We start from the raw sequence: 25,671 nt of genomic DNA, 5'->3' as shown, positions 1-25,671 counted from the left end.
GTTTTCTAAATAAATACATGCTTAGTTTTTTTTTTTTTTAATTTAACTAACTCAAAATTATTCTGTAAGTTACTAGAAACTGTTCAAACACTGCTTCTTGAAAGAAAATCTTTATTTTTTTCTTCTGGGAAGTGTACATTCGCTTTAAAACAAGATTCTATAGCAAATTAAGAAAGGGGATAGGGGCTTTTATCCATTTCTTTGGAAATGGACATAGAGACAATGAAATAAAACAAATAAGGCCAAGACAACAGTATTGTTTTATTATTTCTCAGAGTGAGCTTCAGATCTTAGGGCTGAAGTCTGGCAGGGCTGTGTTATTTTAGGCTTGGTTACAAATCTGGGTAATTTAAGAAGACAATTTGTTTCTAGCTTTCCTGGGCTCTACAGCCCCTGTCCTTTTCCTTCCCTGTACCAATTCAAAGGCCAACTCCAGGTCAAATTTGGAGGACCAATGCTGGTAATATAAATACATGTTGCTGGGCGATGTTGAGAACGGAGTCTGCAGCCTACAGTCTGTCCTCTGACTTTTAGTTCTTCATTTGGGGAGAGAAAGTTGATTGAAGTCTTTAAAAGCATTTTAGGCTGGCATGCTTTCAATTTCTCAGGCCAAGTGGCAATTATCTGGAGAAAAGTAGTTGATTACATCTATATGAAACTTTTCATCTGGGTTTGCCAAGGCATTTTTATTAATACAAATTAATTAACTTCACTAAAGTTAAAGGCAGTGTAGCATTTTTATTATGACCCATGGAAGGATTAGGCCATACAACTGGGAGGCTGCATGGTGTAATTCAATGTGTGGTTGTACGGGTCACTAGCAGTAGTGTTTCTGGAGTCCAAAATAGATGTTCCAGTCACCAGCTTGAAGGCTTGAAGACCAGTGGAAGCTTTGGAATTGGTCTTCAAGCCTTCAAGCTGACGACTGGAACATCTATTTTGTAAAATGAAAGTAAATTTGTAAAATGTAGGTAAATTTGTTTACCTTCATTCCTCTCTCCCTATTACTGTGCCTCAGACCTATGTGTGGAAACCTACCCTATCTAGATATGCAAATATGGAACCCCATGATAAACCTGTCCAAATATGGCCTCTATTCTCCATGTTTCCCAAAACTGCTGTAATCTGTGATATGTTCAATGAGTTGTTTCTGAGTATTCTGATGTTTCAATAAATTTGTCAATAGCCATGGCTATGGATGGAACATCTTCTTGAAAAATTAAAAGACTTTTAAGTTAGATTTTAAATGCAGTATGAAGATATTAGTAGCTCACTTACCTTTATACTTAGGTGCATTTCAAAATGAGTTTGCCTTTCTGAATAAATGTAAACTGACACGAGGAAAATTGGCATGTTAAGAGACAAGGGTAGGATTAAAAATGTGCTGTTAGTTCACTGGTACATTATTTAAACCATTGTGGCAAGGTGGGTGTTGACTCTATTTTTCTTGCTGGGCTCACCAGAATATTAAAGGGTGGTAATGTATTTCAGCAGGCTCTTGTGTGAGTAGCTATAAATTGCAGAACTTCTGCCACAGATTATTAATTTTTCTTAACTTTAATTTCTGAAAATGAGGAAAAAGTGAGATAGTAATGCTGAATTTTGAGAACAATAATGGAAACATGATACCTAATTTGGGGAGTAATTTATAAACAGGAAATACGTGAAATGCATAAGATATTTAATAATAATATTCTGTAGTCTTCCTGGAAAATTAAATACAATTAATAACACATTCATTTTAAGGAAATACATTCGAAGTTTAAGTGGTGATATCGTAATTCACCATAAGGCATTAGATCATTATGAATCTAAAGAAGGGTATGTTTACAAGCATCCTATTTCTCTTAGACAGTTCTTGCAAATTCTCATAATTGGAGGGCCTAGCTCTTAATTGCCTTAAGAAGAGCATGCATTTGCCAGTTGTCCTTTCAGCCTTTTCCCTACCATGGTCTGCAGACAAAGATCCTGTATTTGATTTGATAATTTATTTAATTGACAGTTTAATGGGTCATGTTTCCTGGTTCCAATTTTAATAACAGTGTTTGTGGTTCATAGCTTTCTTTTTTTAAATTTATGTCTGTCCCTAGTCCAGGCTAGCAATTAAGCAATTTGTTTGTTTGTTTACAAATGATCCCTCCAAAAATATCAAATAGTATATTGATGATTTTGGGTCATGTCTGCACATTGACCCTGAATGTAATATGGTTAGAAGACTGTGAGAGAGTAATAGGCTTGGCCCAGAGTGAAAAAATCTAACTTAGATTCAAGAAGCCTGACTCCGACACTCGTTGGGTTGAGTGATCTCAGAGCAATCATCAAGTCTACAGATCACTTCTTATGTTTGGAAAATGGCGTCGGCCTAGTCCCCCTCCCCCAGAATAGACGTGTAATAAAGGAATGTTGAGTGCAGTTTCCTTCAATATAAAACAATTCTCTAATTCTATGATTATTGTTATTACAGACTTACGGAATCTCAGGGCTAGAATGAATTTTTGGCTCCGCCAATTCAAACTTGACCAACCTTTTCTCCAGTTGCAAAGTAAAGGGGGAAGAAACAAAGAAAGAAAAAGTAGACATGCAAGTCAGAAAGGCAATTTCTTCTCTCTCTTTTATGCTATCATCAATAAAATATTTCCCTATGATACATTCATCACCTCCCTCAGATTACATGTAAATGTCATCCACTGTACAGAAAGGACTGGGCTGTCTCTGGTTGACTTTGATACACGTCATATCTGAAACTCTGAGTTTGATTATCTTACGCAATTTATGTCCGCCTTTTACAATTTTGTACAAAATCCAGCATATGCAGTAATTTGGTTACTTGGTGGTTACTTTCTGGTTTTATTGATTTGGAATTGGCCCAAGACCCTCCTGGTTTGTCATACATTTGGTTTCGGAATTAAAACAGGAAATACTGAAACAGATTAGAATGGAAACAACAACAAAGTGGTATTTTCCAAACATGAATAAAATATTGGTTTAAAGTAGAGGGGATTTCCATGACCAAAATCTTTTTTTATTTCCCTAGCTCCAAAAGAATTGTTTTCCCAATCTGGAATTGTGATATTCCACTGTCAGGCACTGATGAAAGATGAGCTGGAGATAAAAAGATGCCTCAGGAAGGAATGAAACCAGAGGCTCACACCCAGGGGAGGGGCACAGTGCACCTGAAGATTGCCCAGGTGCCCATGGGGCTTGATGTTCACAGTTTTTTTGTTTTGTTTTTAGAGAATACCTCAGCTATGCAACATAGCTATGGCTTTGTGCCTGTGCTCGGTACAGGGATTTGACTGATAAAGTTCCCACTACATTAGACCTGGAGGCTGAGCCCAACATCTGGAGCCAAGTTTTGCAATCTAGTCTTTATATTGCTAGTGAAGAAATGCTCTCTGTAAATAGGCAGCAAGCCACATAGTGTTCCTTCACAGCGTGAACGATTGGCCTGGGCATTTGTTATGGCATTTCTTTCTATGGTGCTTTCCATTTCAGATGCGGCACTAGTAAGAACTGTGTTTCTCTCTTTATTTTTAAGAAAAATAGCAAGAGAGGGTGTTGCTATGTTGCCCAGGCTCAAACTTGGGACTCAAGCAATCCTCCTGCCTCATCCTCCCAAAGTGCCAGGACTACAGACCCAAACCACCACATGAGCCTGGCCAAATGAGAACTTTCTGAAAAAGACATTGTCATCTAGAAAACTTCTTCCCCTAAAGTCTTAGAATTTGATACTCAAATGGTTTCCTATTCAAAAAAATTTATGATTAGATGTTTTGGTAAGACAAAGAGATTTATTCTGAGAATCACGGCAGCCACGCTCTTTGATGAGTATAAATGGTCTCTGTGAAATGCTTTGTCTACTACACAAACATGACTCAATAAAGATTTCTTTTAGCAAATGTTAGACCCATTGATGGAACTGAGTCAAAGAAGAATGGTTCTACATATTCCCTGACTAATTCAAATACCTTGTAGTCAAAATAGTAGTAATGCATTTATTTGTCAATACTTTATTTCTTTATCCCAAGGAAATAATTGGGTTGAATTGTCCCTTTGTGGTATTTTGTAAGATAACTGAAGGAAATGGTGCCTTTATGTAGCAATTGGCAGGAGGATGATTTTGTATTTTTCATTTGCTAGTTCTTTTCCCTTGTTAAGGCAGACAAAACTCATGAGGATTTTTTTTTTTTTTTCAAAGGCAGAACATAAATGCTGTGTGATGCACCTAGAGGGTTATTTGGATGCCTTCTGGCCTTTTGATGAGTGAACTGAATGAAATGTTCTATGTGAAAACTCTTTGATACATATATAGTTCTAAATAAATGCATAACATTACTGGTTATTATAGTCTTTCCATCGAGGGTACAGTGTGCTCTCAGTGCCACACTCCTGTGCTGATCTTTTCAGGATAAAACTATCTAGAAAATCTCCTTCCTTCCACCTTGTCTTTAGTACCACACTGAGTAGACTGTCTTTGTAGCAGATTTAATATACTCATTGGCCCAAGTCTAGACAAGGAAAGTTACTTATGTGAAACTAAAGAGGAAATTATTGTGGGTAGGTTGTTATTAAATTAATATTGAAGTCACATATACCTTTTTAGATGGCCTACTTTGAAGAGAATTCACCTGCCTTGTCTCTGTGAATGAGAAAAGCCTTAGTTTAGGTCTATTCCTGGCAATCAGGTAACACTATCTCCAAATATAAGGAGGCATGACACTAGGTAGCACTGCATGTTACCAATGGATAAAACCAAGAAGCTCAGACTTGCCTCAAGTCTGTCTAGCTCTGTTTCTACAACTTTGGAAAGAAGTTCAGGAACATATGTATTACTCAAGAGAAGTGTATGGTGAAAAGCTTACTGCAGTTGTATAGCTTATGACTTCATGAACATTTAAATGCATTTACCACAAAGGGATAATGTTATTTATGTTTTGGCATAAATAGAGTTGAAATAAATATGATAACTACCTGCAAGCATTAACGTCAAGAGGTACGTAAATTCCTTGTATTGAAAAGCATATATATCTGATCTTTCTGTTTGCCACAAGTCTTGCCACTCTCTGCAGCTAGGAAAATGATTGCTGCAGAACAGAATGTAAATATTATAAACCTTGCCAAAGGAGAAGTAGATCAGTAGACACTGAGAAATAATATGATATCAATGGATTATAGTATGCACGCTATTTTCAAAAGAGTTAAGTATTTAATTTTACTTTAATCAAATTGGATAAAGAAATTTCTAAAAATAAGATTCATTTCACAAAGGCTATCACACGAAAGGATATTAGTACCCATAATGTCATTTGAAAATGAAAAATAAATATGAAAACATTAAGAACCGTGATATGTTAAAATTATCTGTTTCAGTTTTAAAGTACACTGATGGTCCATCTTCTATAAATGACTTTGTAATTTCATTGCTTACGTTATTTTACTACATTGAGTTACCTTATACATAGAAGCATAGATATATGTACAATATTTACGCAGATATATATAAATGTTATATATATAAACATTTTATATGTATGTGTATGTGTGTATATATATATAAAATTTATATTTTGGTCTGAATAAAAATTTCCCCAGGGGTTTAGTCTCAAAAACTATTTTTTAACTTTAAAATATCTAGTCTTCTCTTGCTTTGTGTTTTTGTATTTCTTGTTTTGATTGTTTTTGGTTAGCAATGTTAAACACTGAGTTTTTGTCCAAAAGGGCTCTAAGGCAGCCCTGGGCATATTCTTACGTAAGCATATCTGCTATTATCTTTACTTTTAAAAGACAATTTGGCTGGATAATTCTACCTTTCCCTTAAACTTTCTTTCCTTCAGAACATCCTAAGTGCTGCACCATTGTCTCAAGATGCGCAAAGTTGGAGTCAAGGGAATCTGAGCTTTTCCCCAGACCCCTACTCCCATCTAGCATATAATTCTTGTGGCAACTTGCTTTTTCTTTCCGGACATTTTTTTTTTTTGCTAGGAATATGGGATGATGGCACATAGTAGCTGTGATTGTGTTTGTGTGTGTGGAGGGGTGTGGGGTGATGAGGGGAGTATATTGAAAACAATATATAGGATTTATTGTGGACAAGGAGTATTATTCTGGCTTCAGAGGTTATCTGTGAATTCATAGCAATGATATGGTTTTGAGGGTTTCTTTTTCTTTTAGAGAGAGGAGGAGGAAGATTGTTTAATGCTTTTTTTTTTTTTTTTTAAACCGAATGAAGTCGAGGTTAGTCAAGAGAAAAGTCCTATCCTTTGATTTTCTTCCAGCTAGAACTTTATTTTTCTTTGGTCTATGAGACTGAAAATAATAAATCCCTGTAAACTTAACTCTAAACAAGAAACTTGTAGCCATATCATTGAGTAACGTGAAGAGACAGTTTTTCTGGGGATGTCTTACGTTTCAGCATCGGAATAATATTCCTGCCGAATCTTTTAACATTTCCTCTGTTGTAATAGGAAAGTTTCTCTTGTTAAAAATAATAAATAAAACTAAATGTTAATGATATAAATGCAATTTGTTTTATCTTAGCCAATACATTGTTATTGTTGTTGTTTTATCCACATGTATTACCATGGTACAACCACAAGATATGATGAGATCATTGGCCCAGCAGCAAGTCTTCAGTTAGGTGCGCCTTTCCATGTGATGAATTACAACATGCTTTTCCACCTATAAACTACAACTTAATTTGCATAACTTAATACAAGCAGAATTAATGTAAACGTTATACTTATGTAAGGTTATAATTTTGATTGCCATTTGAAGACATAAACACAATTAGTTTCATTATAAAATTACACTATTTACTTGCTACTTTATAACTGTTCATTACCTCCTTAATGGAACACAGATTTTCTCTACGATTTGAGAAAAGTCACTCCACATGTTACCTAGTGATCACACTATATTGGGAAGCAGAAAAAGCTATGAAAGGCTTCAAAGCTTCTGAGAACCTTAGCGTGAAACACTCTTCCAAAAAACTTTTTACACTTTATCAGTAGTTCCTCTTTACATCAGGTTTATAATCACCAGCAATCTCTTTTCCATGCTTGATTTCTGAGGCTTATTGAAAACAACGGCATTGACCTTCATTCTGAGTCATTGGTTTCCATTGTTTTCAGGATTTTTCATCTATGAGAAGCAGCAGAAAGAAAAAGTTAGATTATTAGATTCCATGTAAGTGATGTAGATTCCACGATTTTACATTTCCCACCAGGGTACAAGTATTTCTACTTTTCTATCTGATTGTCTCTACTTTCCTCCATGTGTATTTCTTTTCTTTTCTTTTCTTTTTTTTTTTCTGTCTTTTTTTTTTTTTTTCCTTGAGACAGAGTCTCACTCTGTCACCCAGGTTGGAGTGCAGTGGCACTGTCTCAGCTCACTGCTTGCAACCTCCGCCTCCCGGGTTGAAATGATTCTCCTGCCTCAGCCTCCTGAGTAGCTGGGATTACAGATTTGTGCCACCATGTCCTGCTAATTGTTGAATGTTTGGTAGAGACAGGTTTTCTCCATGTTGGCCAGGCTGGTCTCGAACTCCTGACCTCTAGTGTGATCTGCCCACTTCAGCCTCCCAAAGTGCTCAGATTACAGGCTTGAACCACTGTGCATTTCTTCTGCCATTCTGACAACTCCTCAACCCTGGTTATTCGTAGTTTGTACATAAATGCTTCAAATAATCTCTGGCTCCCTTATAAACATCACAACCTGGTTCATTTCAAAGGGACCACATTCCTTTCTCAATGGCTGTTGATCATTTTTGACGCACCTCTGAGTAGGTGCACACAGCAGATTCATATACTAGAACTGCATGGTACCACAGGAACTCTTCTCATCCAGAGAGAAAACAACAATTACATTTTCTTGTTGCAAGTTACGAAATATTACATTCTAATCCTACAATTCCATTTCAATGGAAGAATCAGATATATGTATAAAGAAGCAGGTGCGAGGATATTCATTTTAGGGACATTTAGAAAACTGGAAAGAATTTGAATGTCTAACAATAAAAAATGTTCAACAAATGATGACAAACCATGTCATGGGATATAAAATTTCATACTGTAGTCATTTTACAGAACAGTTAAATACATGGTAAGGTTTATAACAATTTGCTAAGCAAACAAAGTAATGTGATCACATTTTTGTAAAAGATATAGTCACACCCAGCAGCACTTTCCCTGCTCTGATTAGGCAACATCGCCTAGAGAAATAAAATATTCTACCGAGGACTTTCTTTTGAGCAGTGGATATCCTCTTTACTCACTAACAGAGGCCTTACTAAGAGAAGCAACTTGGGTTATTACTCAGATAAGTTCTCCTTCAAGTTTTCGGCTTACAAAAAGAAAAAGCTACCAAGTTATCCCAATTATAACCCAATGATACACATATTCATTTTATGTAGAGTCCAGAAATGTTTTGAAGCTGGAGTTGAAGACGGTTTAGTTCAAGGCCTTACTTTTACAGACAATGAACCTGAATTCCAAAAGAAGGAAGGTTTTATGGCAGAGGAGGCTGGCGGAAGAATCAGTGCCTGAATCGGGGTCTGCTGTTGCGGGTGCCTAGTCACATATCCAAGTTTTTATTTTTTTATTCTTTATTCATGGTCTAATGTGGCCAAACGGAATGTCTTTTCTGGTTTCTGGCAAGGAAGCACTATGAACTATCACCAGCTTTAGCAACAGGGACCTTTTGTTCTGTAGTAATATACATAAAAAAAGTAAGATTGAGCAAGCAGATAAACCTTTTGTGTGCATAATTAATAACTCACACTTGAATTTCTGCATCTCATTAGAGGTAGTTGTCTCACCTTCAACCAGAGAAGACAAGCTTTATTTTTGTAGTGCTTTGCCCTATTCTGTTCAACGATAATAATTCATGGTGACAGATGTAATCCACCTAACTCATTATTTTCAACCCCGATCCATTTATTTTGCATTACCAATACAGTGTTGATGCCTATCGTTCCCTGAACTGGAGTGCCTGATGAAATGTTTTATTGCAATATGTCAGAGTTTAAATAATAGCAGGAATGAGGCTGAAGCCTTCCAAAGTTACTGCGTGTATTATAAAAAAGTATGTAATGCGCCCTGTACTCACAAGAACAGGTCTCAGGAGGTGTGATTTTGATTAGCCAATTACATTTGGGAGAAGAAGAATGGATTCTATCTCTTAGAGAGGGCCACATCTTTTCATATATGTATATATGTGTGTGTATATATGTATGTATGTGTGTATGTCTATGTATATGTGTGTGTATGCATATATACACATATGTATTCAGGTTTTTAATATATATGTGTGAGTCTGTGTACATATGCATGTACATGTAAATTATATATATATATAAATTAAAATCACAATGAGGTACCATCTTACACCAGTCAGAGCGGTTATTACTAAAAAGTCAAAAGCAACAGATGTTGGTGAGGATGTAGAGAAAAGGAAAGGCTTATATATTGTTGGAGAGAATGCAAATTAGTTCAACCTCTATGGAAAACAGTATGGAGATTTCTCAAAGAACTAAAAATAGAACCACCGTTAAATCTGGCAATCCCACTCCTGGGCATACACCCAAAGGAAAATAAGTCATTACATCAAAAAGATACCTGCTCTTCTATGTTATTGCAGCACTATTCACAATAGCAAAGATATGGAATCAACCTGTGTATTTACACATATGTGTGTGTATATATGTACACACACTCACACATATATACATAGACACACATACATACATACACACATACATATACACACATACACACACACACACAGACACACAATATATAGCAAAGAGAAAAGTAAACAGGATTGGAAACTTTTTCTTTTTTTTTTTTTTTTTTTTGAGACGGAGTCTCGCTCTGTCGCCCAGGCTGGAGTGCAGTGGCCGGATCTCAGCTCACTGCAAGCTCCGCCTCCCGGGTTCACGCCATTCTCCTGCCTCAGCCTCCCGAGTAGCTGGGACTACAGGCGCCGCCACCTCGCCCGGCTAGTTTTTTGTATTTTTAGTAGAGACGGGGTTTCACCGTGTTAGCCAGGATGGTCTCGGTCTACTGACCTCGTGATCCGCCCGCCTCGGCCTCCCAAAGTGCTGGGACTACAAGCATGAGACACCGTGCCCGGCCAATTTTTTTTCTTTTGAGGAGCTAAATTTCCCAAAATCTGCGGCAAAAAAGCTCACTCATAATTTAACGTATTGTGCTGTAAAACTGTTTTCTTTCTCTTCCTGATTTATATTCTGCCAAATCCTGGGGCGGGACAGGAGGATGTTGTCCTCTGATAGGCAGTATAGGACTTTGTGACTTCCTTTGACTTTAAAGGAATCGCAGGGAAGTTTGAATTGCAACTATTCAACCTTGAAGGGAGAGAAACTAAATGAAACACCTGTTTCTCTGATTACTGTGCCACAAGGCCTTTTAATTAGTTTGTGGAAATAGAAGTTTTAGTTATTGAAGCATATGGTTATTTCCCTCCAAGAGAGTGGACACGTGACTACACACCATTAATTTGTGATTATTATTAAACTAAGAATGCAATTTAAAAGATTGTGTATTAATAGATACATTTTCTAGACTAGAAAGAGCTGCAGAATAAAGTAGGAGAAAAATCCATATAAAATGTCAATCTTTTATATCAGCACCAGTGATTGACTATTTCCATAATGGTGTTCAGAAGATGTGTTTACACACATGGGAACTTCAGTTGGATATGCTGAATTAAACTGTTGATAATTATTTTATGGGTATTTATAATTTTAATTTCATGTAATGCCTTTTCCTCAAAGATTTAGACAGCAATATATCAGTGTAGGAAACAACGGCTGGAAAAAATAGGTATGGCCAAATTGAATATAACCTTAAAACATTTTCTCCATGTTGTATTTATCATGTGGTAGACATTTCTGTCCCATGTGTTCAAGTACATGAATGTAGGCACTTGGAAAATTCTGCTGGACTGTTAGAAACTCTTTCCACTTAGCTAGATATCATCCTAAATTCATTGTAAGATTTCATCTCCATAAAGTCATCGCAAAGCAAAGAGAAACATTTGGCTTTCTGATAGGTTTCTAGACACCTCTGCAACAGAGTTTTGATCAGGATGTCTCAGTTGGGAGCATTTAGGGTATCAAACTCTTACACCTTATAGATATTAATTAAAATCAGGAAACTTTCATGTTAGATGTGAGATGCATAAGATATCAGTAACTTGGTGATCATGTCTTATACTGTGGCATTTTCCCCGCGTAACTCCTTGCTTTGTGCAGAATGGTCATTCAATCAGCATGTGAGGTTCGAGTTGCTCCCTGGGAAAAGCAATTGAATTACTGCTTAGTACTGACTGAAATAAGCGCTGGCAACTTGGTGAGAGCGTAATAATGTAAGCGCAGAAATGATCCCAGACCGTACAACAGCTTTGCTATTAATAAAAATCATGAGAAACTACAAATAAACTACAAGTGTTCCTAGTGGCAGAAATGACTCAGCTGTTGTGAAATTTGAATTTCTCTCACTGTTTATACCTACATATGAAACATACCTGACAACAGCATGAGACAGAACACGTCTTCTCATTTTTCCAGATAATTTACACCGTGAGTTTGGCCAAAAGCACTGATTACAAAATACGACTGCAATTGGATAGCATAGCAAAATGGATTTCCACACCTATGGCATAAGGCTTGGTTTGTTTTGATTAAAGACATAATTGTGATCCAATTTCATAATGTTGATCACAGTTTCATCACCTGTGCCTGGAAGGAGAGGAAAATATATGAGGGGTATAGCAAAGTGCAAACTCATTAAAAATTGTCTGCAAGAAATTACGATTGTTACATTTAAAGCAAAGGTGTGGTATTGTGTTTAATTAAACAAAGTTTGTAAAGCGTTTTGTGAACTTTGCTTGGATTGTGCAAACTTGAACAAGGCACTTTATTCAAACTTATGTTTAATGGAATATTTTGAAAACATATAATTTGAGGATCAGATAGATAAATTATCATTAAAAACACCTGGCATAATTTTGTGTTTAGCAAGAGATCTTACTCCAAAAAGGTGAAGTGTAGTGTGCTTGTTCAATTCTTTTTTTTTTTTTTCTCAAATATAATATTCTAGGTTTGTAGTGGGGAGTAAGTTTTTTGTTGTTGTCATTTTGTTTCTTTTGAGATGGAGTTTCACTCTGTCACCCAGGCTGGAGTGCAGTGGCATTATCTCGGCTCACTCCAACCTCTGCCTCCCGGGTTCGTTCAAGTGCTCCTCCCACCTCAGCCTCCTGCATAGCTGGGACTACAGGCCCGTGCCACCATGCCTGGCTCATTTTTTGTATTTTTGGTAGAGACTGGGTTTCGCCATGTTGCCCAGGCTGGTCTCTAACTCCTGAGCTGAGATGATTCACCTGCCTTGGCCTCCCAAAGTGCTGGGATTACAGGCTTGAGCCACTGCACCCAGCCTTGTTCAATTCTTGAGTGGCAAAATTAACATATTTGTTCAGAAGATGTTTACAAAAATGTCAAAAAGATATTGTAACAGTTTTCTTTGACTGCAAAATAGATGTTTAGAAGATAATAACTCAGTGGCAAGTTTTTAAAAAAAAATTTTCATGATGTGATTACACCTAGGTCTATTCTCAGTTAACTGTTTAAAAGCGAATAAAGGAAGATGAATCCTAGGACAACATCGTCAAACTTCAGCAAACTGCCGTCCTTCTCAGCCTCTTTACTCATTGTCTAAATGGAGCTTTCTCTGATGCTAAAGCTTTGGTAGAGTAAGCTACATCCTCCTTCAGTGTCAAATATTTGGCTTGAAGAATATTTTAAGTACCTGAAAATCAACTGCATTTGTTGGTAAACACTTTTTAGCAGAATCTCCACCTAAGTTTGGATTAGGGTTTGCCTTCCAAGTTGTGACTGGGCCTGTTTTTTAAAACTATAATTCCGTTAATCAGTTCTATGGGAAAATTTATCATTTTTTGTTCATTGGCTAGAGTGATTCATTTTGAGTATATGTAGATGAATTCTGAAAAATAAAAATTACAAATTTAACTGAGAAATTTGCGGTTTTATATTTAACATAAATATTTCCACAGAAAGTTTACATTAAAGATTTGAAATTACTGCAGTTAATTCTCAATATTTGCATATGTCACAAGGAAGCTTCTCATGTCCCAAGGCTTAGAGAGGGAGAGGGAAAGAGGATCATCAGTCATGGTGTCCAGGGAGAGGCTAACAGGCTGAGTGGTGAGAGGAAGAGCCTAGGGAAATGAACATGCAGTGTGTTTCTGCCCCTCACACAGACATGTGCAAGAGACCTGGGGGATGTGCATTTGAGATGCAATGAGCAATGGGACATGAGGTCTAACACGTGAAATCCTGTCTGGTTGGCAGGGATGATAAATGCCAATGGGTAACAATATTCTATGATTCAAGTCCTAATGATGAATTTGATAGTGATAAATAGAGTTAGTAAATTACACTAGTTTAGAGTCAGAGATTTCTTTTAGAAGGTTGAATTTGAGTTGGTCTTTAAAGATGAATCAATTGCACAGGTTGGAGAGAGAATCTTTATGCACAAAGATGCAACTGCAGAAAAGAGGGCAAACATAAGTAGGTTAGACTAGAATAATTATACCCGTGAGCTTCAGAGCAAATGGCAGCTTATGGAACACTTTCACATGCAATAGCTCATATAATTCTTTAAGCAATGCTGTGAAACAGGCGGGGCAGTTGTTATTGCACAATTTACAGATGTGCAAACTGTGGTTCTGCAGAGCTGCCACAAACACTAGAGTTGGATCTCAAACACAAGTGCTTGACATCTTTTTGCTTTCCGGTTTACTGCAATAGGCAAGTCATGGTGTGAGGTGTGCTATGGTAAGATTAGGTTAAATGGGAAGAGAGTTAGAGTCAGCAGAGTTGCTGACTATGCTCAAATTTCTGCAAAAATAAGAAGAAATGGTTTTTTTGGTTTTTTTTTTTAAAGAAAAAGTCTGAATAATAAAATAAAATGATCCAAGAATTTATGGTGAGGACTAGTAAAAAAGTAAACTTCATTTAACAATTATTTTTAAGCTAACCTAGGATGAAGATGCACAAGAAATATTTAAAAATGTAAGACAAACATGGCGAAAACAAAACCAACAAAAGAAAAATAAAAATAAGAACTGAAAGACTTATTATGGCCTAGCCGAGAGTTCTATGTGATTTGTACTTCCCAGCCTTTACAGTCTCTGAGGATTGTGGCTTACCTGTTGTAATTCAGATATCTCCATTTATTATGAAGCAGAGCACCTATGTACAATTTACCAGGGACATATGTGGCCTTGATAACTATAAAGCATAAGACCATCGTTCCAATATGTCAACAGAAATAGATCATTTAAGCAGAGTGGCATAGTTTTTGAGGCCAATTTGTCCACCAACATTAGTTTGCCTATCTCAGAATAACATACAGAGGGGCAAGAGTTTGAAATGAATGAAAATATATTCAATCCATAATCAAATGAAAAAGTTTTGGGAATGGTGCCAGAAAGCCTTCCTAAATTAGACTTTCTTCAGCACCTAAATTTAGCCATCTGGCATTCTATTTTAAGAGTCATTCAGATTTTTGAAATGAAGGATTTGCCTTTTAATGAAGACATCCTAATTTCATTATAAATATGGAACACGTTGTCCTTGACTTTGAATATGTTAAATTCCACGTGATGAAAGAGGTGACATCATTAGCCACATATTTCATAACCAGTGGTGAAAAAAGAAATTTTCAACTTAAAAGGTATTATTCTGTAAGTATCCGTAATGATTACAATAAAAGTTATTGATTAGAAAAATGCCCAACTTTGTTATCAAGGGCTAAATAATTTAAAAATGTGAGCAATATACTACGGGAAGTTTCTTAAATTCTTGCTTATTATGGAAAGAAGTCTGAAATTCTGTTAAAGGACATAGTATTCTTGTATTTTAATCCCATAATGATTATAAAGTATATTTTTAGCAGCATTCACTCATAATAAAAGAATATTACTATTACACACATATATGTATATATGTATATACACGTATATATGTATATATATACACACACACATATACACACATATATTTTGAGATGGAGTCTTGCCCTATCACTCAGGCTGGAGTTCGATGGCTCAATCTCAGCTCACTGCAGCCTCCACCTCCCCAGTTCAAATGATTCTCCTGCTTCAGCCTCTTGAGTAGCTGAGACTACAGGTGTGTGCCACCACACTAATTTTTGTATTTTTAGTAGAGATAGGATTTCACCATGTTGGCCATGTTGATCTCGAACTCCTGACCTCAAGTCATCCTCCTGCCTTGGCCTCCCAAAGTTCTGGGATTACAGGTGTGAGTCACTGTGTCCAGCCATATTACAAATATTTTTAAAGCTGAGATATTTTCAACTCAGTTCCATGAACAGTTGTCATTAAAATTTCTTCAGGAATATTGTTCTATGTCATAGAGCCCTCATTTATTTAACAGATAGTATTATTAGGTTATCATATGTCAGATGTTGTTGTAGGTGTCGCGGCTATAATCCTGAATACAAGAATGTAATATTTGTTCTAATGAAGCTAACTGTCTAGTGGGAATAATAGTGAAATAAAGCAGCAGTTAACAGAGTGCAGGGATGAGCTTCTTGGCATAACATGCCTGGAAGGTGAATCCGCAAGAATATATGCTTCAGATGTAATTATTTTTAAGCAAACTGCTATGAATTGCTCTGTTTTTTAATGTGAATTAGAGTTTTGTTGCATCAATCTTAAGGGTGTCTACTGTTTGCCAAACACCTTATTAAGTTCTTTACCTTCATTAATCCGTTTAATTCACACTAATGGCTGCTTGAGGTAGATGGCATTACTCACATTTTGAGAGACTAAAGCTCAGAGGGGTAAAACAGCTGTCCCCTGGCCACACTTTGGCAGTGATTTCACAGAGCCTGTGATCTTTACACTATGTTCTATATGCTTCCCAAGTCACAATTTTACCACATTGTGGAATAAATGTGTTCTATTGACTTATCAAAATTCTAGATGACAAATTTCTTTGTAAAGATTATGTATAAAAACATTTTGACTTACTTTTAAAAAGCCTTAAGCCAAGTGAGTTAGTTATTTATTGCTACATAATAAATTATCCCAAAACTTAGTGGCTTAAAACCTTAAATTTTTAGTGTCTACTTTAGTTTCGGAGGTCAGGAATATGTGAGCAGCTTAGTTCTGTGGTTCTGGGTCAGGGGTTCTCAAGTGGCTGCAGTCAAGACGTCAGCTGGGGCTACTGTCTCATGTGAAGGCTCGACTGGGCTGGAGGTTGGAGGCTGTGGCTGTTGACCGGAGGCTTTAGCATCTCACTACGTGGGCCTCTGGAATTGCTGCTCAGGTCATGGCAGCTAGCTTCCCCCACCAGTCAATGATCAGAGAATGTGTAACTAGATGGAAGCTACAACATCTTCTATAATCGAACCCAGACAAAACTGGGTCTGGGTCTGTATTAGTCTGTTCTCATGCTGCTATGAAGAAATACCTGAGACTGGGTAATCTTTAAGGAGAACAGGTTTAAATGACTCATAGTACTGCATGGCTGGGGAGGCCTCAGGAAACTTGCAATCATGGTGGAAGGCACTTCTTCATAGGGCAGCAGGGAAGAGAATGAGTGCAGAGCAAAGGAGAAAAAATCTCTTATAAAACCATCGGATCTATGAGAACTCACTCACCATCACCATCACAAGAACAGCATGGGGGAACTGCCCCCATGATCTAATCACCTCCCACGAGGTCCCATCCCCAACTTGTGGAGATTACTTTTGGATTACCATTCAAGATGAGGTTTTGGGTGGGGACACAAAGCCTAACCATATTAGAGTATAATCAGGATAGAGGAACAATACAGCAACTTTGACAGGGGAAGTTTAACATAAAGAATTACTGACCATTGAAAGGAGACTGGAATAATGAGGGATGGACTAGTAAGTATAACCTACTCTGAAGAATATGCAAATAGAAGAAACAAAAGATAACCATGACTTCTAGGGCTGAGAGAGCCTTCAAAGAAGAATCCCCTACCAGGGCTGAGAATCAGACTTCATTGAGCAGGTGTGACTATGAGTCATTGAATGTCAGAGAAGTCTCTATTGCATTGCACTTGTGGAACCTACTGGAAATATACACTCTGGAACTTTCTGGAAATCTCCCAAGGTTCTAGGGAAAGCTGTTCATGAGGAGGTGTCTCACTGGAAACACAGAAGTCATCTACTCTTCAGGATCTCCTGCTAAGCTGCTATACCCCAGGAGCTGAGAACAGTTGGAGTTGGATGCTAGAGAAGCTATCCTTATTGTAGGAGCTGGGCACTAGAGAAGTCCTGTATGGTTCAGGAGCTTACCAAGTGAATCCACTAGCACCAGGAAGTGAAAAACATTTCCTTTGGAAAAGTCTCTTCTGCACCCTCTGTTGAGAAAGCTTGACATAACAGCAGGTGGCGAAGAAGGAATATTTAAAGCGCTCATATCCATTTCCACAGAACCGGCAAAAAGGTGACTTTGGAGCTGAGAGGCAGTAAACTGATAACCAGCAGAGTAAGATACCATCACTTCAGTTATATTTCATTGGTTACTCAGATTATCTCTGGTACACTGAGGAAGGGTGGAACACAAGGATGCAAACACCAGCAGGCATTGATCATTGAAAGACCATCTTAGAGGCTGGCTACCATAGTCTACCCTCTAGCACACAATGACTCACATTCCTCCCACTTGCGAAATACTCGGGATTAGCTTTCTATCAGTACCATAATAAATTACCACAGATTCAGTGGCTTAAGACAAAACAAATTTATCTTACAGTTCTGTGGCTCAGATTTTGGGTGGGGACACAAGGCCTAACCATATCAGGGTCTAATCAGGATAGAGGAACAATACAGCAACTTCAACAGAGAAAGTTTAACATAAAGAATGACTAACCATTGATAGGGGACTGGAGTAATGAGGGATGGACTAACAAGTATAATCTACTCTGAAGAATATAAGAATAGAAGAAACAGACAACCATGACTTCTAGGGCTGAGAGAGCATTCAAAGGGCTGAGAATCAGGCTTCATTGGAGAGCATGTGACTATAATTCACTGAATGTGAATCATAGCTTTGTGACATGGCTCTCACAAAGCTAAACTCGAAGTGTCAGCAGGGCTGTGTCCCCCTCTGAAGGATCTAGAAGAGAATCCCTTTGCTTGCTTGTGAAAGTTGTTTGCATAATTCCATTCCTTGTGGGCATAGGACTGATGTTGCCATGTCCTTGCTAGGAATTAGCAAAATGTTGTGACTATTTATCACAGAAAACAGAAATCACAAAATTACAGTTGAAATGAGTTCACCTCTGAGTTTTAAAAATAACTTGGTCAATTTATGTTCAATATTTTTACATGATTTATAATGGAGTTTTCATAATTACTCAATTAACGTGATACACCTGGCACAGAAAAGACATACTGTGATGTTAGGAATTGTAAACACACTATGAAATACAACTTTTATGAAAAATATTAATGAATGGTAGAAATTAGTTTCATTTGGGCAAAAATATTGGATAACTTCTAATTTATTGGCCTGTGAGTATTAAAAGTTTGATTCTTTCATATACTCTTTAGTTTTAGATTATTGTAAAATACTTTTCTGCCAGAAATTGTTTGTATTTTATAAATTATTAACAAATTCATCCCATTTCAAGCAACAAAATGTCTGTCATTGCAGTTTTTCACTTTCATATTCCCTTTCAAATGATTCCATCTAGGTCATAGTGACCATCACTTTTAGTTTGTTTTAAGAAGTACAGCACATAAGATTCAGTTGTGTGATGATTCTATGTGATGATGAATGATGGAATGATGAATGAATATGGGAAATTAATATGGAGGGAAAGCCACAGACCATTATGTAGAGATAATAAAAAGGAAAACCCAGTATGATCTTTAATCATTTTTAAACTATCATTTTGCATCTATATTTTCAATATCTTTCAAAACAACAGTTAACCTAAAGTATGAGTTATTATTATATTTGGGAAGAGTCAGAGTTTCTTTTGAGAATATTATAAAAACTTTGACCACTCTTTCCCCCAAAATGCACATATGTGCAAACATATGCATTTAATTTCAAGCAATTCATGTATCTCCTAAAGCCATAAGCAGAGTTTATGTATGTGCTTCAATATACCATGGACTTCACGTTAAACATTATTAACTGAATATAAAAAGGGGGAATTGATAATAATACCAATATCTTACTGCTATTTTGATTAAAAGATAATGTTTTTCAATGCCAAGATGTGCTAGACTGCAACAAATTCTTTATAATAAACTTTAGTCCCAATATGGAGTAAATGATATTAAGCTGGACAATACATGGGCAAATATATATTTTATATTTCGTTGAGTGTCTTCTTTTAGGTACATTCTTTCTATGCCACACCAAAACACTCCTCCTATCCCACCATATACACATATTTATTAATTATCCAGTTTACCAAATGTAGAAATTAGGCTGGACAGATTAAGTAAAACTTCTTTAGAGATTTTGTGTAATAATGGGGTCAAAGATTTCTATGATGTCAGTTTACTTTCCTCTGGGCACAACTTGTCTGATGACGAAAAAATGAAAAAGAATGAAATAAAAAGCAAAAAAGTTTCAGATTCACTAATAATAGTGTTGGCTTCTGCGTGAAAATTAGCTCTGGAAAGAAAGTGCAACATAAAGCAAGACAAGCCAGGGCAGAATTTTGCACATTCCAGTGAAAGTTTTCAGGCAATTCTATCCATGGATATACCCTTAAAGGATGTGACCCAGGTGAGACTTACCTGCTGAAGGCAACTAATCCACGATGAGCAAATTATCCTGCCCTGGAGGGCAAGCTATAAGATTGGTCCCATGCTTCAGGAAGAGAAAATCATGTGTTCCTCGAAGAGAAGGAAACCAGGGGCTAGCAGAGGCTTGCCTAGAAATGGAATTGAAATATAAACTGAGAAGTTTCAGTTGATTTAGAATAGGAGGGTGTTCCAATGACCTTACAAAATGTTTCTGACAGGCAATAGATTCGAGTAAGAGAACAGCACTGGCATCACACAAAAAGGAATTTAACAAATGTTGGCACTTTCATATCCCCTAGGGAGATGAGTGATGAAGACGAACTTCAAAAGTTGGAACTGGTTTGAGTCCAATATGGCTGGAATAGCTTAAAAAGTAAAGTATAACAGCCACCTAGTAGACAATATTTCTTCTTCATTCCCCCAATAACTTTCTTCTTTTCACAAATGTGTGCATTTGCAGACATATATGTGTGCCCCCCACCTCCATTCACAAACTACATAAACTTAAGAAACTAAACAATGCTGATCGAAACTTCCTGGTTACTGAATCCAAAGGACAAGGTTCAGCACTTCTACGTAATAGGTGTATTCATGGATAACAAGAATATAAATAAACTGCCTTATAAGATGATTTAATAAGTGTGTGAATATCATAAGTATATAAACAAGTGAGGCTGAAGGAGGTATGTTTGTACCTTGGAAATTTAAAATGCTGTTATGTAGTTATCTTCATCAGATTATCTGAGGGAAATTGTCAAATGAATAGAAATACCCTTTTAGAATTTAGACATGGTCATTGAAATTTTTGTTTTTTTTTTTTTTTTTTTTAGTAAACCTCAAGGTATTGTTTAAAACCAGTGTGTCTATGTCAAATAGATGACAGATAGGGGATCATGTTGTAAGCATAACATTCCAGCTCTGTGTTGACACTATTGAGAATAAACCACAAATGGCTCAACAGGTAATGCTCATAATGGCTGACCTTTATATCAACTTTTTACTTTCTGTTTACCTGGTATCACTATATAGACTTCTAAATGATGCCTAGTCTCTAATAGAGCAAGTTACAGCAGTCAGAGAAAGAAACAGTGCCGTGATGTTAAATTGTTAATATGGAACCACTAATATGCTTTGTACAGATTAAGTCTTCATTCCAAATAGGTCAATTATTTTCTTACTATTATCAAAGAGCTTATATTTTCTTTCTCTTTTTAGCTTTATTTATTTATTTATTTTTTATTTGTATAAATATATGAGGTACAAGTGTAATTTTGTTACATGCATAGATTGCATGGCGGTAAAGTCAAGGCTTTTAGGGTTTCCATCACCCAAATAATGTACATTCTTCCCCTAAAGTAATCTTTTGTCATCCAACCTCCTTCTACTCCTTCACCCAGCTGATTGTTTCATAATAACGAAAGCTAGGCTAACTCAGGTGCAGACATAAATACACATATACATACAGATGTGTACACACAGCTGTTAAATAGGCATAGAATTTTCATATTTAATTTAATAAATGTTTAAACATTTAATTATTCATAAGGGCCAGAATATATTACTTAGAAACTTCAAAACAGGGAAAAATATATTTATAATATGTCTCCACATTTGATTATGTGATTTTATCTGCTATGTTAGTTTAGTTTAAAATGTTCACACATAAATATTTTAATGCCCTTATATTCATCTTTTATGGAACCTTCCTGTTGTTTCTTAGTTTATCCACTAAAAATCTCCTTTAAAATGTTGTGGACTTCCTATATATCAAATTATGATCAGATACATTAGATTATTTGTCACAAACATAATTATAAGTGTCACAATTATGGTCAAAAACCTCTTCTAGACAGGCACTTCCTTATGTTGGCTGTGAGCTGGGATGACGTGCAATAATGCCCTTAAGATTCTTAGAAGCCTTTTGTCCAGACAAGAGCACCCATGAATCACTGACTTAGGTCATTCTGAGGTCTTTGCAAGAGAACTTCCAGCTTCATCTTTGATTTAATATTGACCCCAAGGCCAAGTTTTATTGGCAGCCTTCTATTTGTTTCTTTCCTTGAAGTCATTTCTTCCCTTGAAGGTCTTGTGCTAACTGAAGAGATTTTCTGAGCATTTAATTAAATTCTGATTTTAAAAAGGACCCTAAACGGTTCCTTCTTTAGCCTTATTTCTCTCTTACAATACCTTAAACACAGATAAAAGAAGACAAATAACACTTTTACCATCCCTTCTTGGAATCTTCTTATCCAAATGTTCAGATTTTAGGGTACATTTCCTGTCTTCTTAGTTAATGTGGGCAGCAGTTTCACTAATTTTTCTGCCACTACATAACGCAGGTTGCTGTTTTTCCAGCCTCCGAAGCAATTTTCTCACTACCTTTCCAGGCTCTACTAAACAGCTTTCTGGTCTGTGTGCTCCCCACTCCTAAAGCCAATGGCACATATTTTAGGTTTTGTTATAGGAGCACATCACCTCTTTGCACCAACTTCTGCATCCATTGTTTATTGCTGTGTACAAAACATCCCAAAATTACTGGCTTAAAACAATAATTTGTTGTTGTTGTTGCTGCTATTTTATAAGTGAAGAATTTGAAAGAGGTTCAGCAGCAATAGCTTAGCTCTGCTCCACAGTGTCCAAAGTGCCAGGTAGGATGGCTGAGAAGGTTAGGCCCCTCTCCTCCATTGCTGTCACCTTGGACAGTTCAGCTGGGGCTGGAGGATTCAACGTGGACTTACTCACTTTCTTATACCTTGATAGTCATCCTTTGCTGTGTTTTCACATGGCAGAGGGAGCCAAGGATCTCTCCGATGTCTCTTTTATAACGGCACTAATCCCATTCATGAGGACTCTGCACTCATGACCTAATCACTTCCCAGAGCCCCGCCTCCTAATGCCGTCACACTGGGAGTCAGGATTTCAACATATGAAATCTGTGGGACGAACATAAACATTCAGTCCATTGCAGTGGTGATGGTTACACAACTCTGAATATACTAGAACCCACTGAAATGTACACTTTAAAAGAGTAAATTTCATGGCATATCAATTATATCTCAATAAACCTATTATAAAAATTAATTCTAACTTCTTTATGAAGCTGTCTTTTAATGTGGCTACTAGAAAACATGAAATTACATACGTGACCTCCATTGTATTTCTTCTAGGGGTGAACTGTTCTAGATGACCAAAAGGCAAGCATTTTATGGAAGGCAGTGGTAGAATATTTCAATTCAGTGGTGAGAGTACAATGAGAAGGGAGAGCTGCTGTTTAAGAAGAATAATGTATTGGAAATGTTAACGATACTGCATGGATGAAACAAAAGATTGTGTTTAGAAGCAGATTTGTAGGAGGTGACACTTATTTTGGGAACTGTTCTGATGAAAGGAAGTATCTTGAAATCTACAGAAAAAAAGCTGGACAGTGAGTATCAAATTTGTACGTGCTGCTTTTCTGTTTTACTGGATGTTACAGAAAATGTTTCTATTTAGAAGACATTTCTTCAGTTCATTATTTTATATGATTGAGAGAACAGTAGCTAGAGTATGTTGATAGGATTTCCTAATATTTTGGGATCTCCAAAAACTTCAGAGTATACCCCAAAAATAAAATATTAAAAGAAGGCATTTGATGTAAAAGAGACCCTGCCATTAAAAAAAAACTGTAGCATCTTATTTGGGTTGTGGTTCTAAGTGATTTTGGCTTTAATGTTGATCAAATTGTCTTCGTTTTTGGCCTATATATTATTTTATAAAATACATTAAAATAACTGAGAATATCAAGCTCCTGGAATGAAAACACGTAATTCTCAGAGAGATATCTTATTAATAGAAACACTTCATCATTTTTAGGTAACTGATACAGAAAAACATTTTTAAACACTTGCTATAATGAAGTTTTCTTGTTAAGTCAGTGTATTGTTTGAAATCTCATTACCATCTTTAGGATCTAAAGATGAAATAAGTTAACCAGTTGGCCTCTGTAGCGAATTCCCGGCTTGGGGTGGGGATAGGTGTTTTAAACTTAGCAGTGGAAAAAGGGAAATAAATATATATATTTTTCTACTTTTTTTTTTTTTTTCTGTTTTTTACTTTGAAACACTTTAACTGCACGTCTTTGGGTCAATGGAGAATATGGAAATTTTAGGCGAGTTAATTTTTTTTTTAAATTTTTGCAGGTACATACAGAGTAGGTCTATATATTTACGGGGTAAATGAGATATTTTGATACAGGCATGCAATGTGTAATAATCATATTATGGCAAATGGAGTTTCCATTCCCTCAAGCATTTATCCTTCATGTTACAAATAATCCAATTATACTCTTAGTTATTTTTAAATGTAAAATTAAATTATTATTGATTCTCATTACCCTGTTATTCTATCAAATAGCAGGTGAATTTTGGGAAGTTGATTGAGCTGTTTTGGTTTCAAAGACCCTTGGCATTAAATAACCATTGATAAGCTATTTAGCTTGTCTTGTGTCTGTTTATCTTAAAAATAAGGTTAATAAGTGTTGTAATTATCCATGTCATTTAGTCAGGGATGTAATTTTTTGCCTTTTAAAAAAGTATTCAATAGAAAATGATCTGTGCCGATGTTAGAATTGTTTCATTAATTGCCTGCCATCTCACTTTTTCTTCCACCTCCAGTTAGCTTGACAGTAGCAAGCTCTTGATGAAGTGTCAGCATTTAAGGAAATGCACAAACCTTTGTACTTGTAATACTTTGCTCAAGTCTGGATTTGCCCACTGTGCAAAACAGTTCTCTAAACTATCTGAAAAAAAAAATTCCTTTAAAGAATTATAGATGATAGTCATTATTAAAGTTCAAGTCTATGTGACTTTTAAAAATAAAAATATATAATTTCCTCTCTGTTTACTTGGTTTTGAAGCATTAGTAGCATTTGTATATATAAAAGAATATTTATCTATGATCATCAAAAATATGTCTGAAGGTGAAATTGAATGACAAAGTGAAATGAAATATTATATAGTATTCATGAATATGCATCTCTTATAAAGCAATCTGCTTTAAGAAAGAGTATAAGAAAAATCACTATATTTATATAAGGCTCATGAAATAATTGTAAAGCTGTGTGTTTCATAGTATATGAGTTGTTTTAAATAATAATAATCCAAAATACAGTATAAAGCAATATTACTAACTTGAATTTCCATTTGAACCACAATGGTTCAATCCTTGAATTAATCAGATAAATGAAAACCGATTTTATTGGCTATAATGATGTTAATTGTTTATACTGGAATATTCATAGGCCATTTTAGTATATGTGATCTCATTTAATATATGTATATAGCCATTCCAATTGGCCCACTTTCATAATTTTCTCATCAATTGCTTGTATTCTTACTTAGAACCATAAAGACATTTTTAGGATACAATGTATGACATATGAAATGCTCCTGGTATATTGAGATCATTGTCATTTTAATCAATCAAGCAGGAAATATCTAAAGCTTCAACTTATGCTAAGCTGCTACAAAACTCCTTAGCCTTCCTGAATGAAAATTCATCAGACTCATACAATCCCAGCCAAAGCTAGTGCCCTCTATCAGAAGCCATATTACAACTCATTCTGAGACCTACTGATGTCCTCTTCACCATGAATCACCTTCGGTCAAGGACCAAAATGCAAAGTGGACTCCTGGATCCATCCTAGCTCTGGGCCCTAAGACTTCTTCTGAATGCTGAGGTATCAAGAAGTGCTATTGTGTTACAGTGAAGTGAAGTAAAGATTTTGTAGAGGTCTTGACTGAAAGTTTCTCTTTTTTCTCCTTAC

The 25,671-nt window shown here is 36.1% G+C and overlaps 2 long non-coding RNA genes across 8 annotated transcripts; one reads left to right on the top strand and one right to left on the bottom strand.

The window, feature by feature from the left end:
* Positions 1–247: 247 nt before the first annotated feature.
* Positions 248–22,726, bottom strand: LOC105494338 (uncharacterized). Of its 5 annotated transcripts, XR_011608299.1 has the most exons (8): positions 22,611–22,726; positions 19,860–19,996; positions 11,545–11,758; positions 6,842–7,140; positions 4,972–5,084; positions 2,471–2,524; positions 1,279–1,564; positions 248–624 (listed from the first exon to the last, which is right to left on the bottom strand). It is a non-coding gene; the product is annotated as an uncharacterized lncRNA (long non-coding RNA). The 5 variants fall into 5 exon arrangements; XR_011608301.1 differs by lacking the exon at positions 1,279–1,564 and having other exon boundaries at positions 2,471–2,529; XR_011608297.1 differs by lacking the exon at positions 1,279–1,564.
* On the top strand, positions 17,211–25,628 carry LOC105494339 (uncharacterized). 3 transcript variants are annotated; one of them, XR_011608303.1, is made up of 4 exons: positions 17,211–17,586; positions 20,699–20,829; positions 23,036–23,292; positions 25,336–25,628. It is a non-coding gene; the product is annotated as an uncharacterized lncRNA (long non-coding RNA). The 3 variants fall into 3 exon arrangements; XR_011608302.1 differs by having other exon boundaries at positions 25,333–25,628; XR_011608304.1 differs by having other exon boundaries at positions 25,247–25,628.
* The last annotated feature ends 43 nt before the right edge of the window (positions 25,629–25,671 follow it).

Source organism: Macaca nemestrina, chromosome 9, assembly GCF_043159975.1.
Source record: "Macaca nemestrina isolate mMacNem1 chromosome 9, mMacNem.hap1, whole genome shotgun sequence".
Classification (NCBI taxonomy): Eukaryota; Metazoa; Chordata; class Mammalia; order Primates; family Cercopithecidae; genus Macaca; species Macaca nemestrina.
This window is presented reverse-complemented; position numbering and strand designations above follow the sequence as displayed.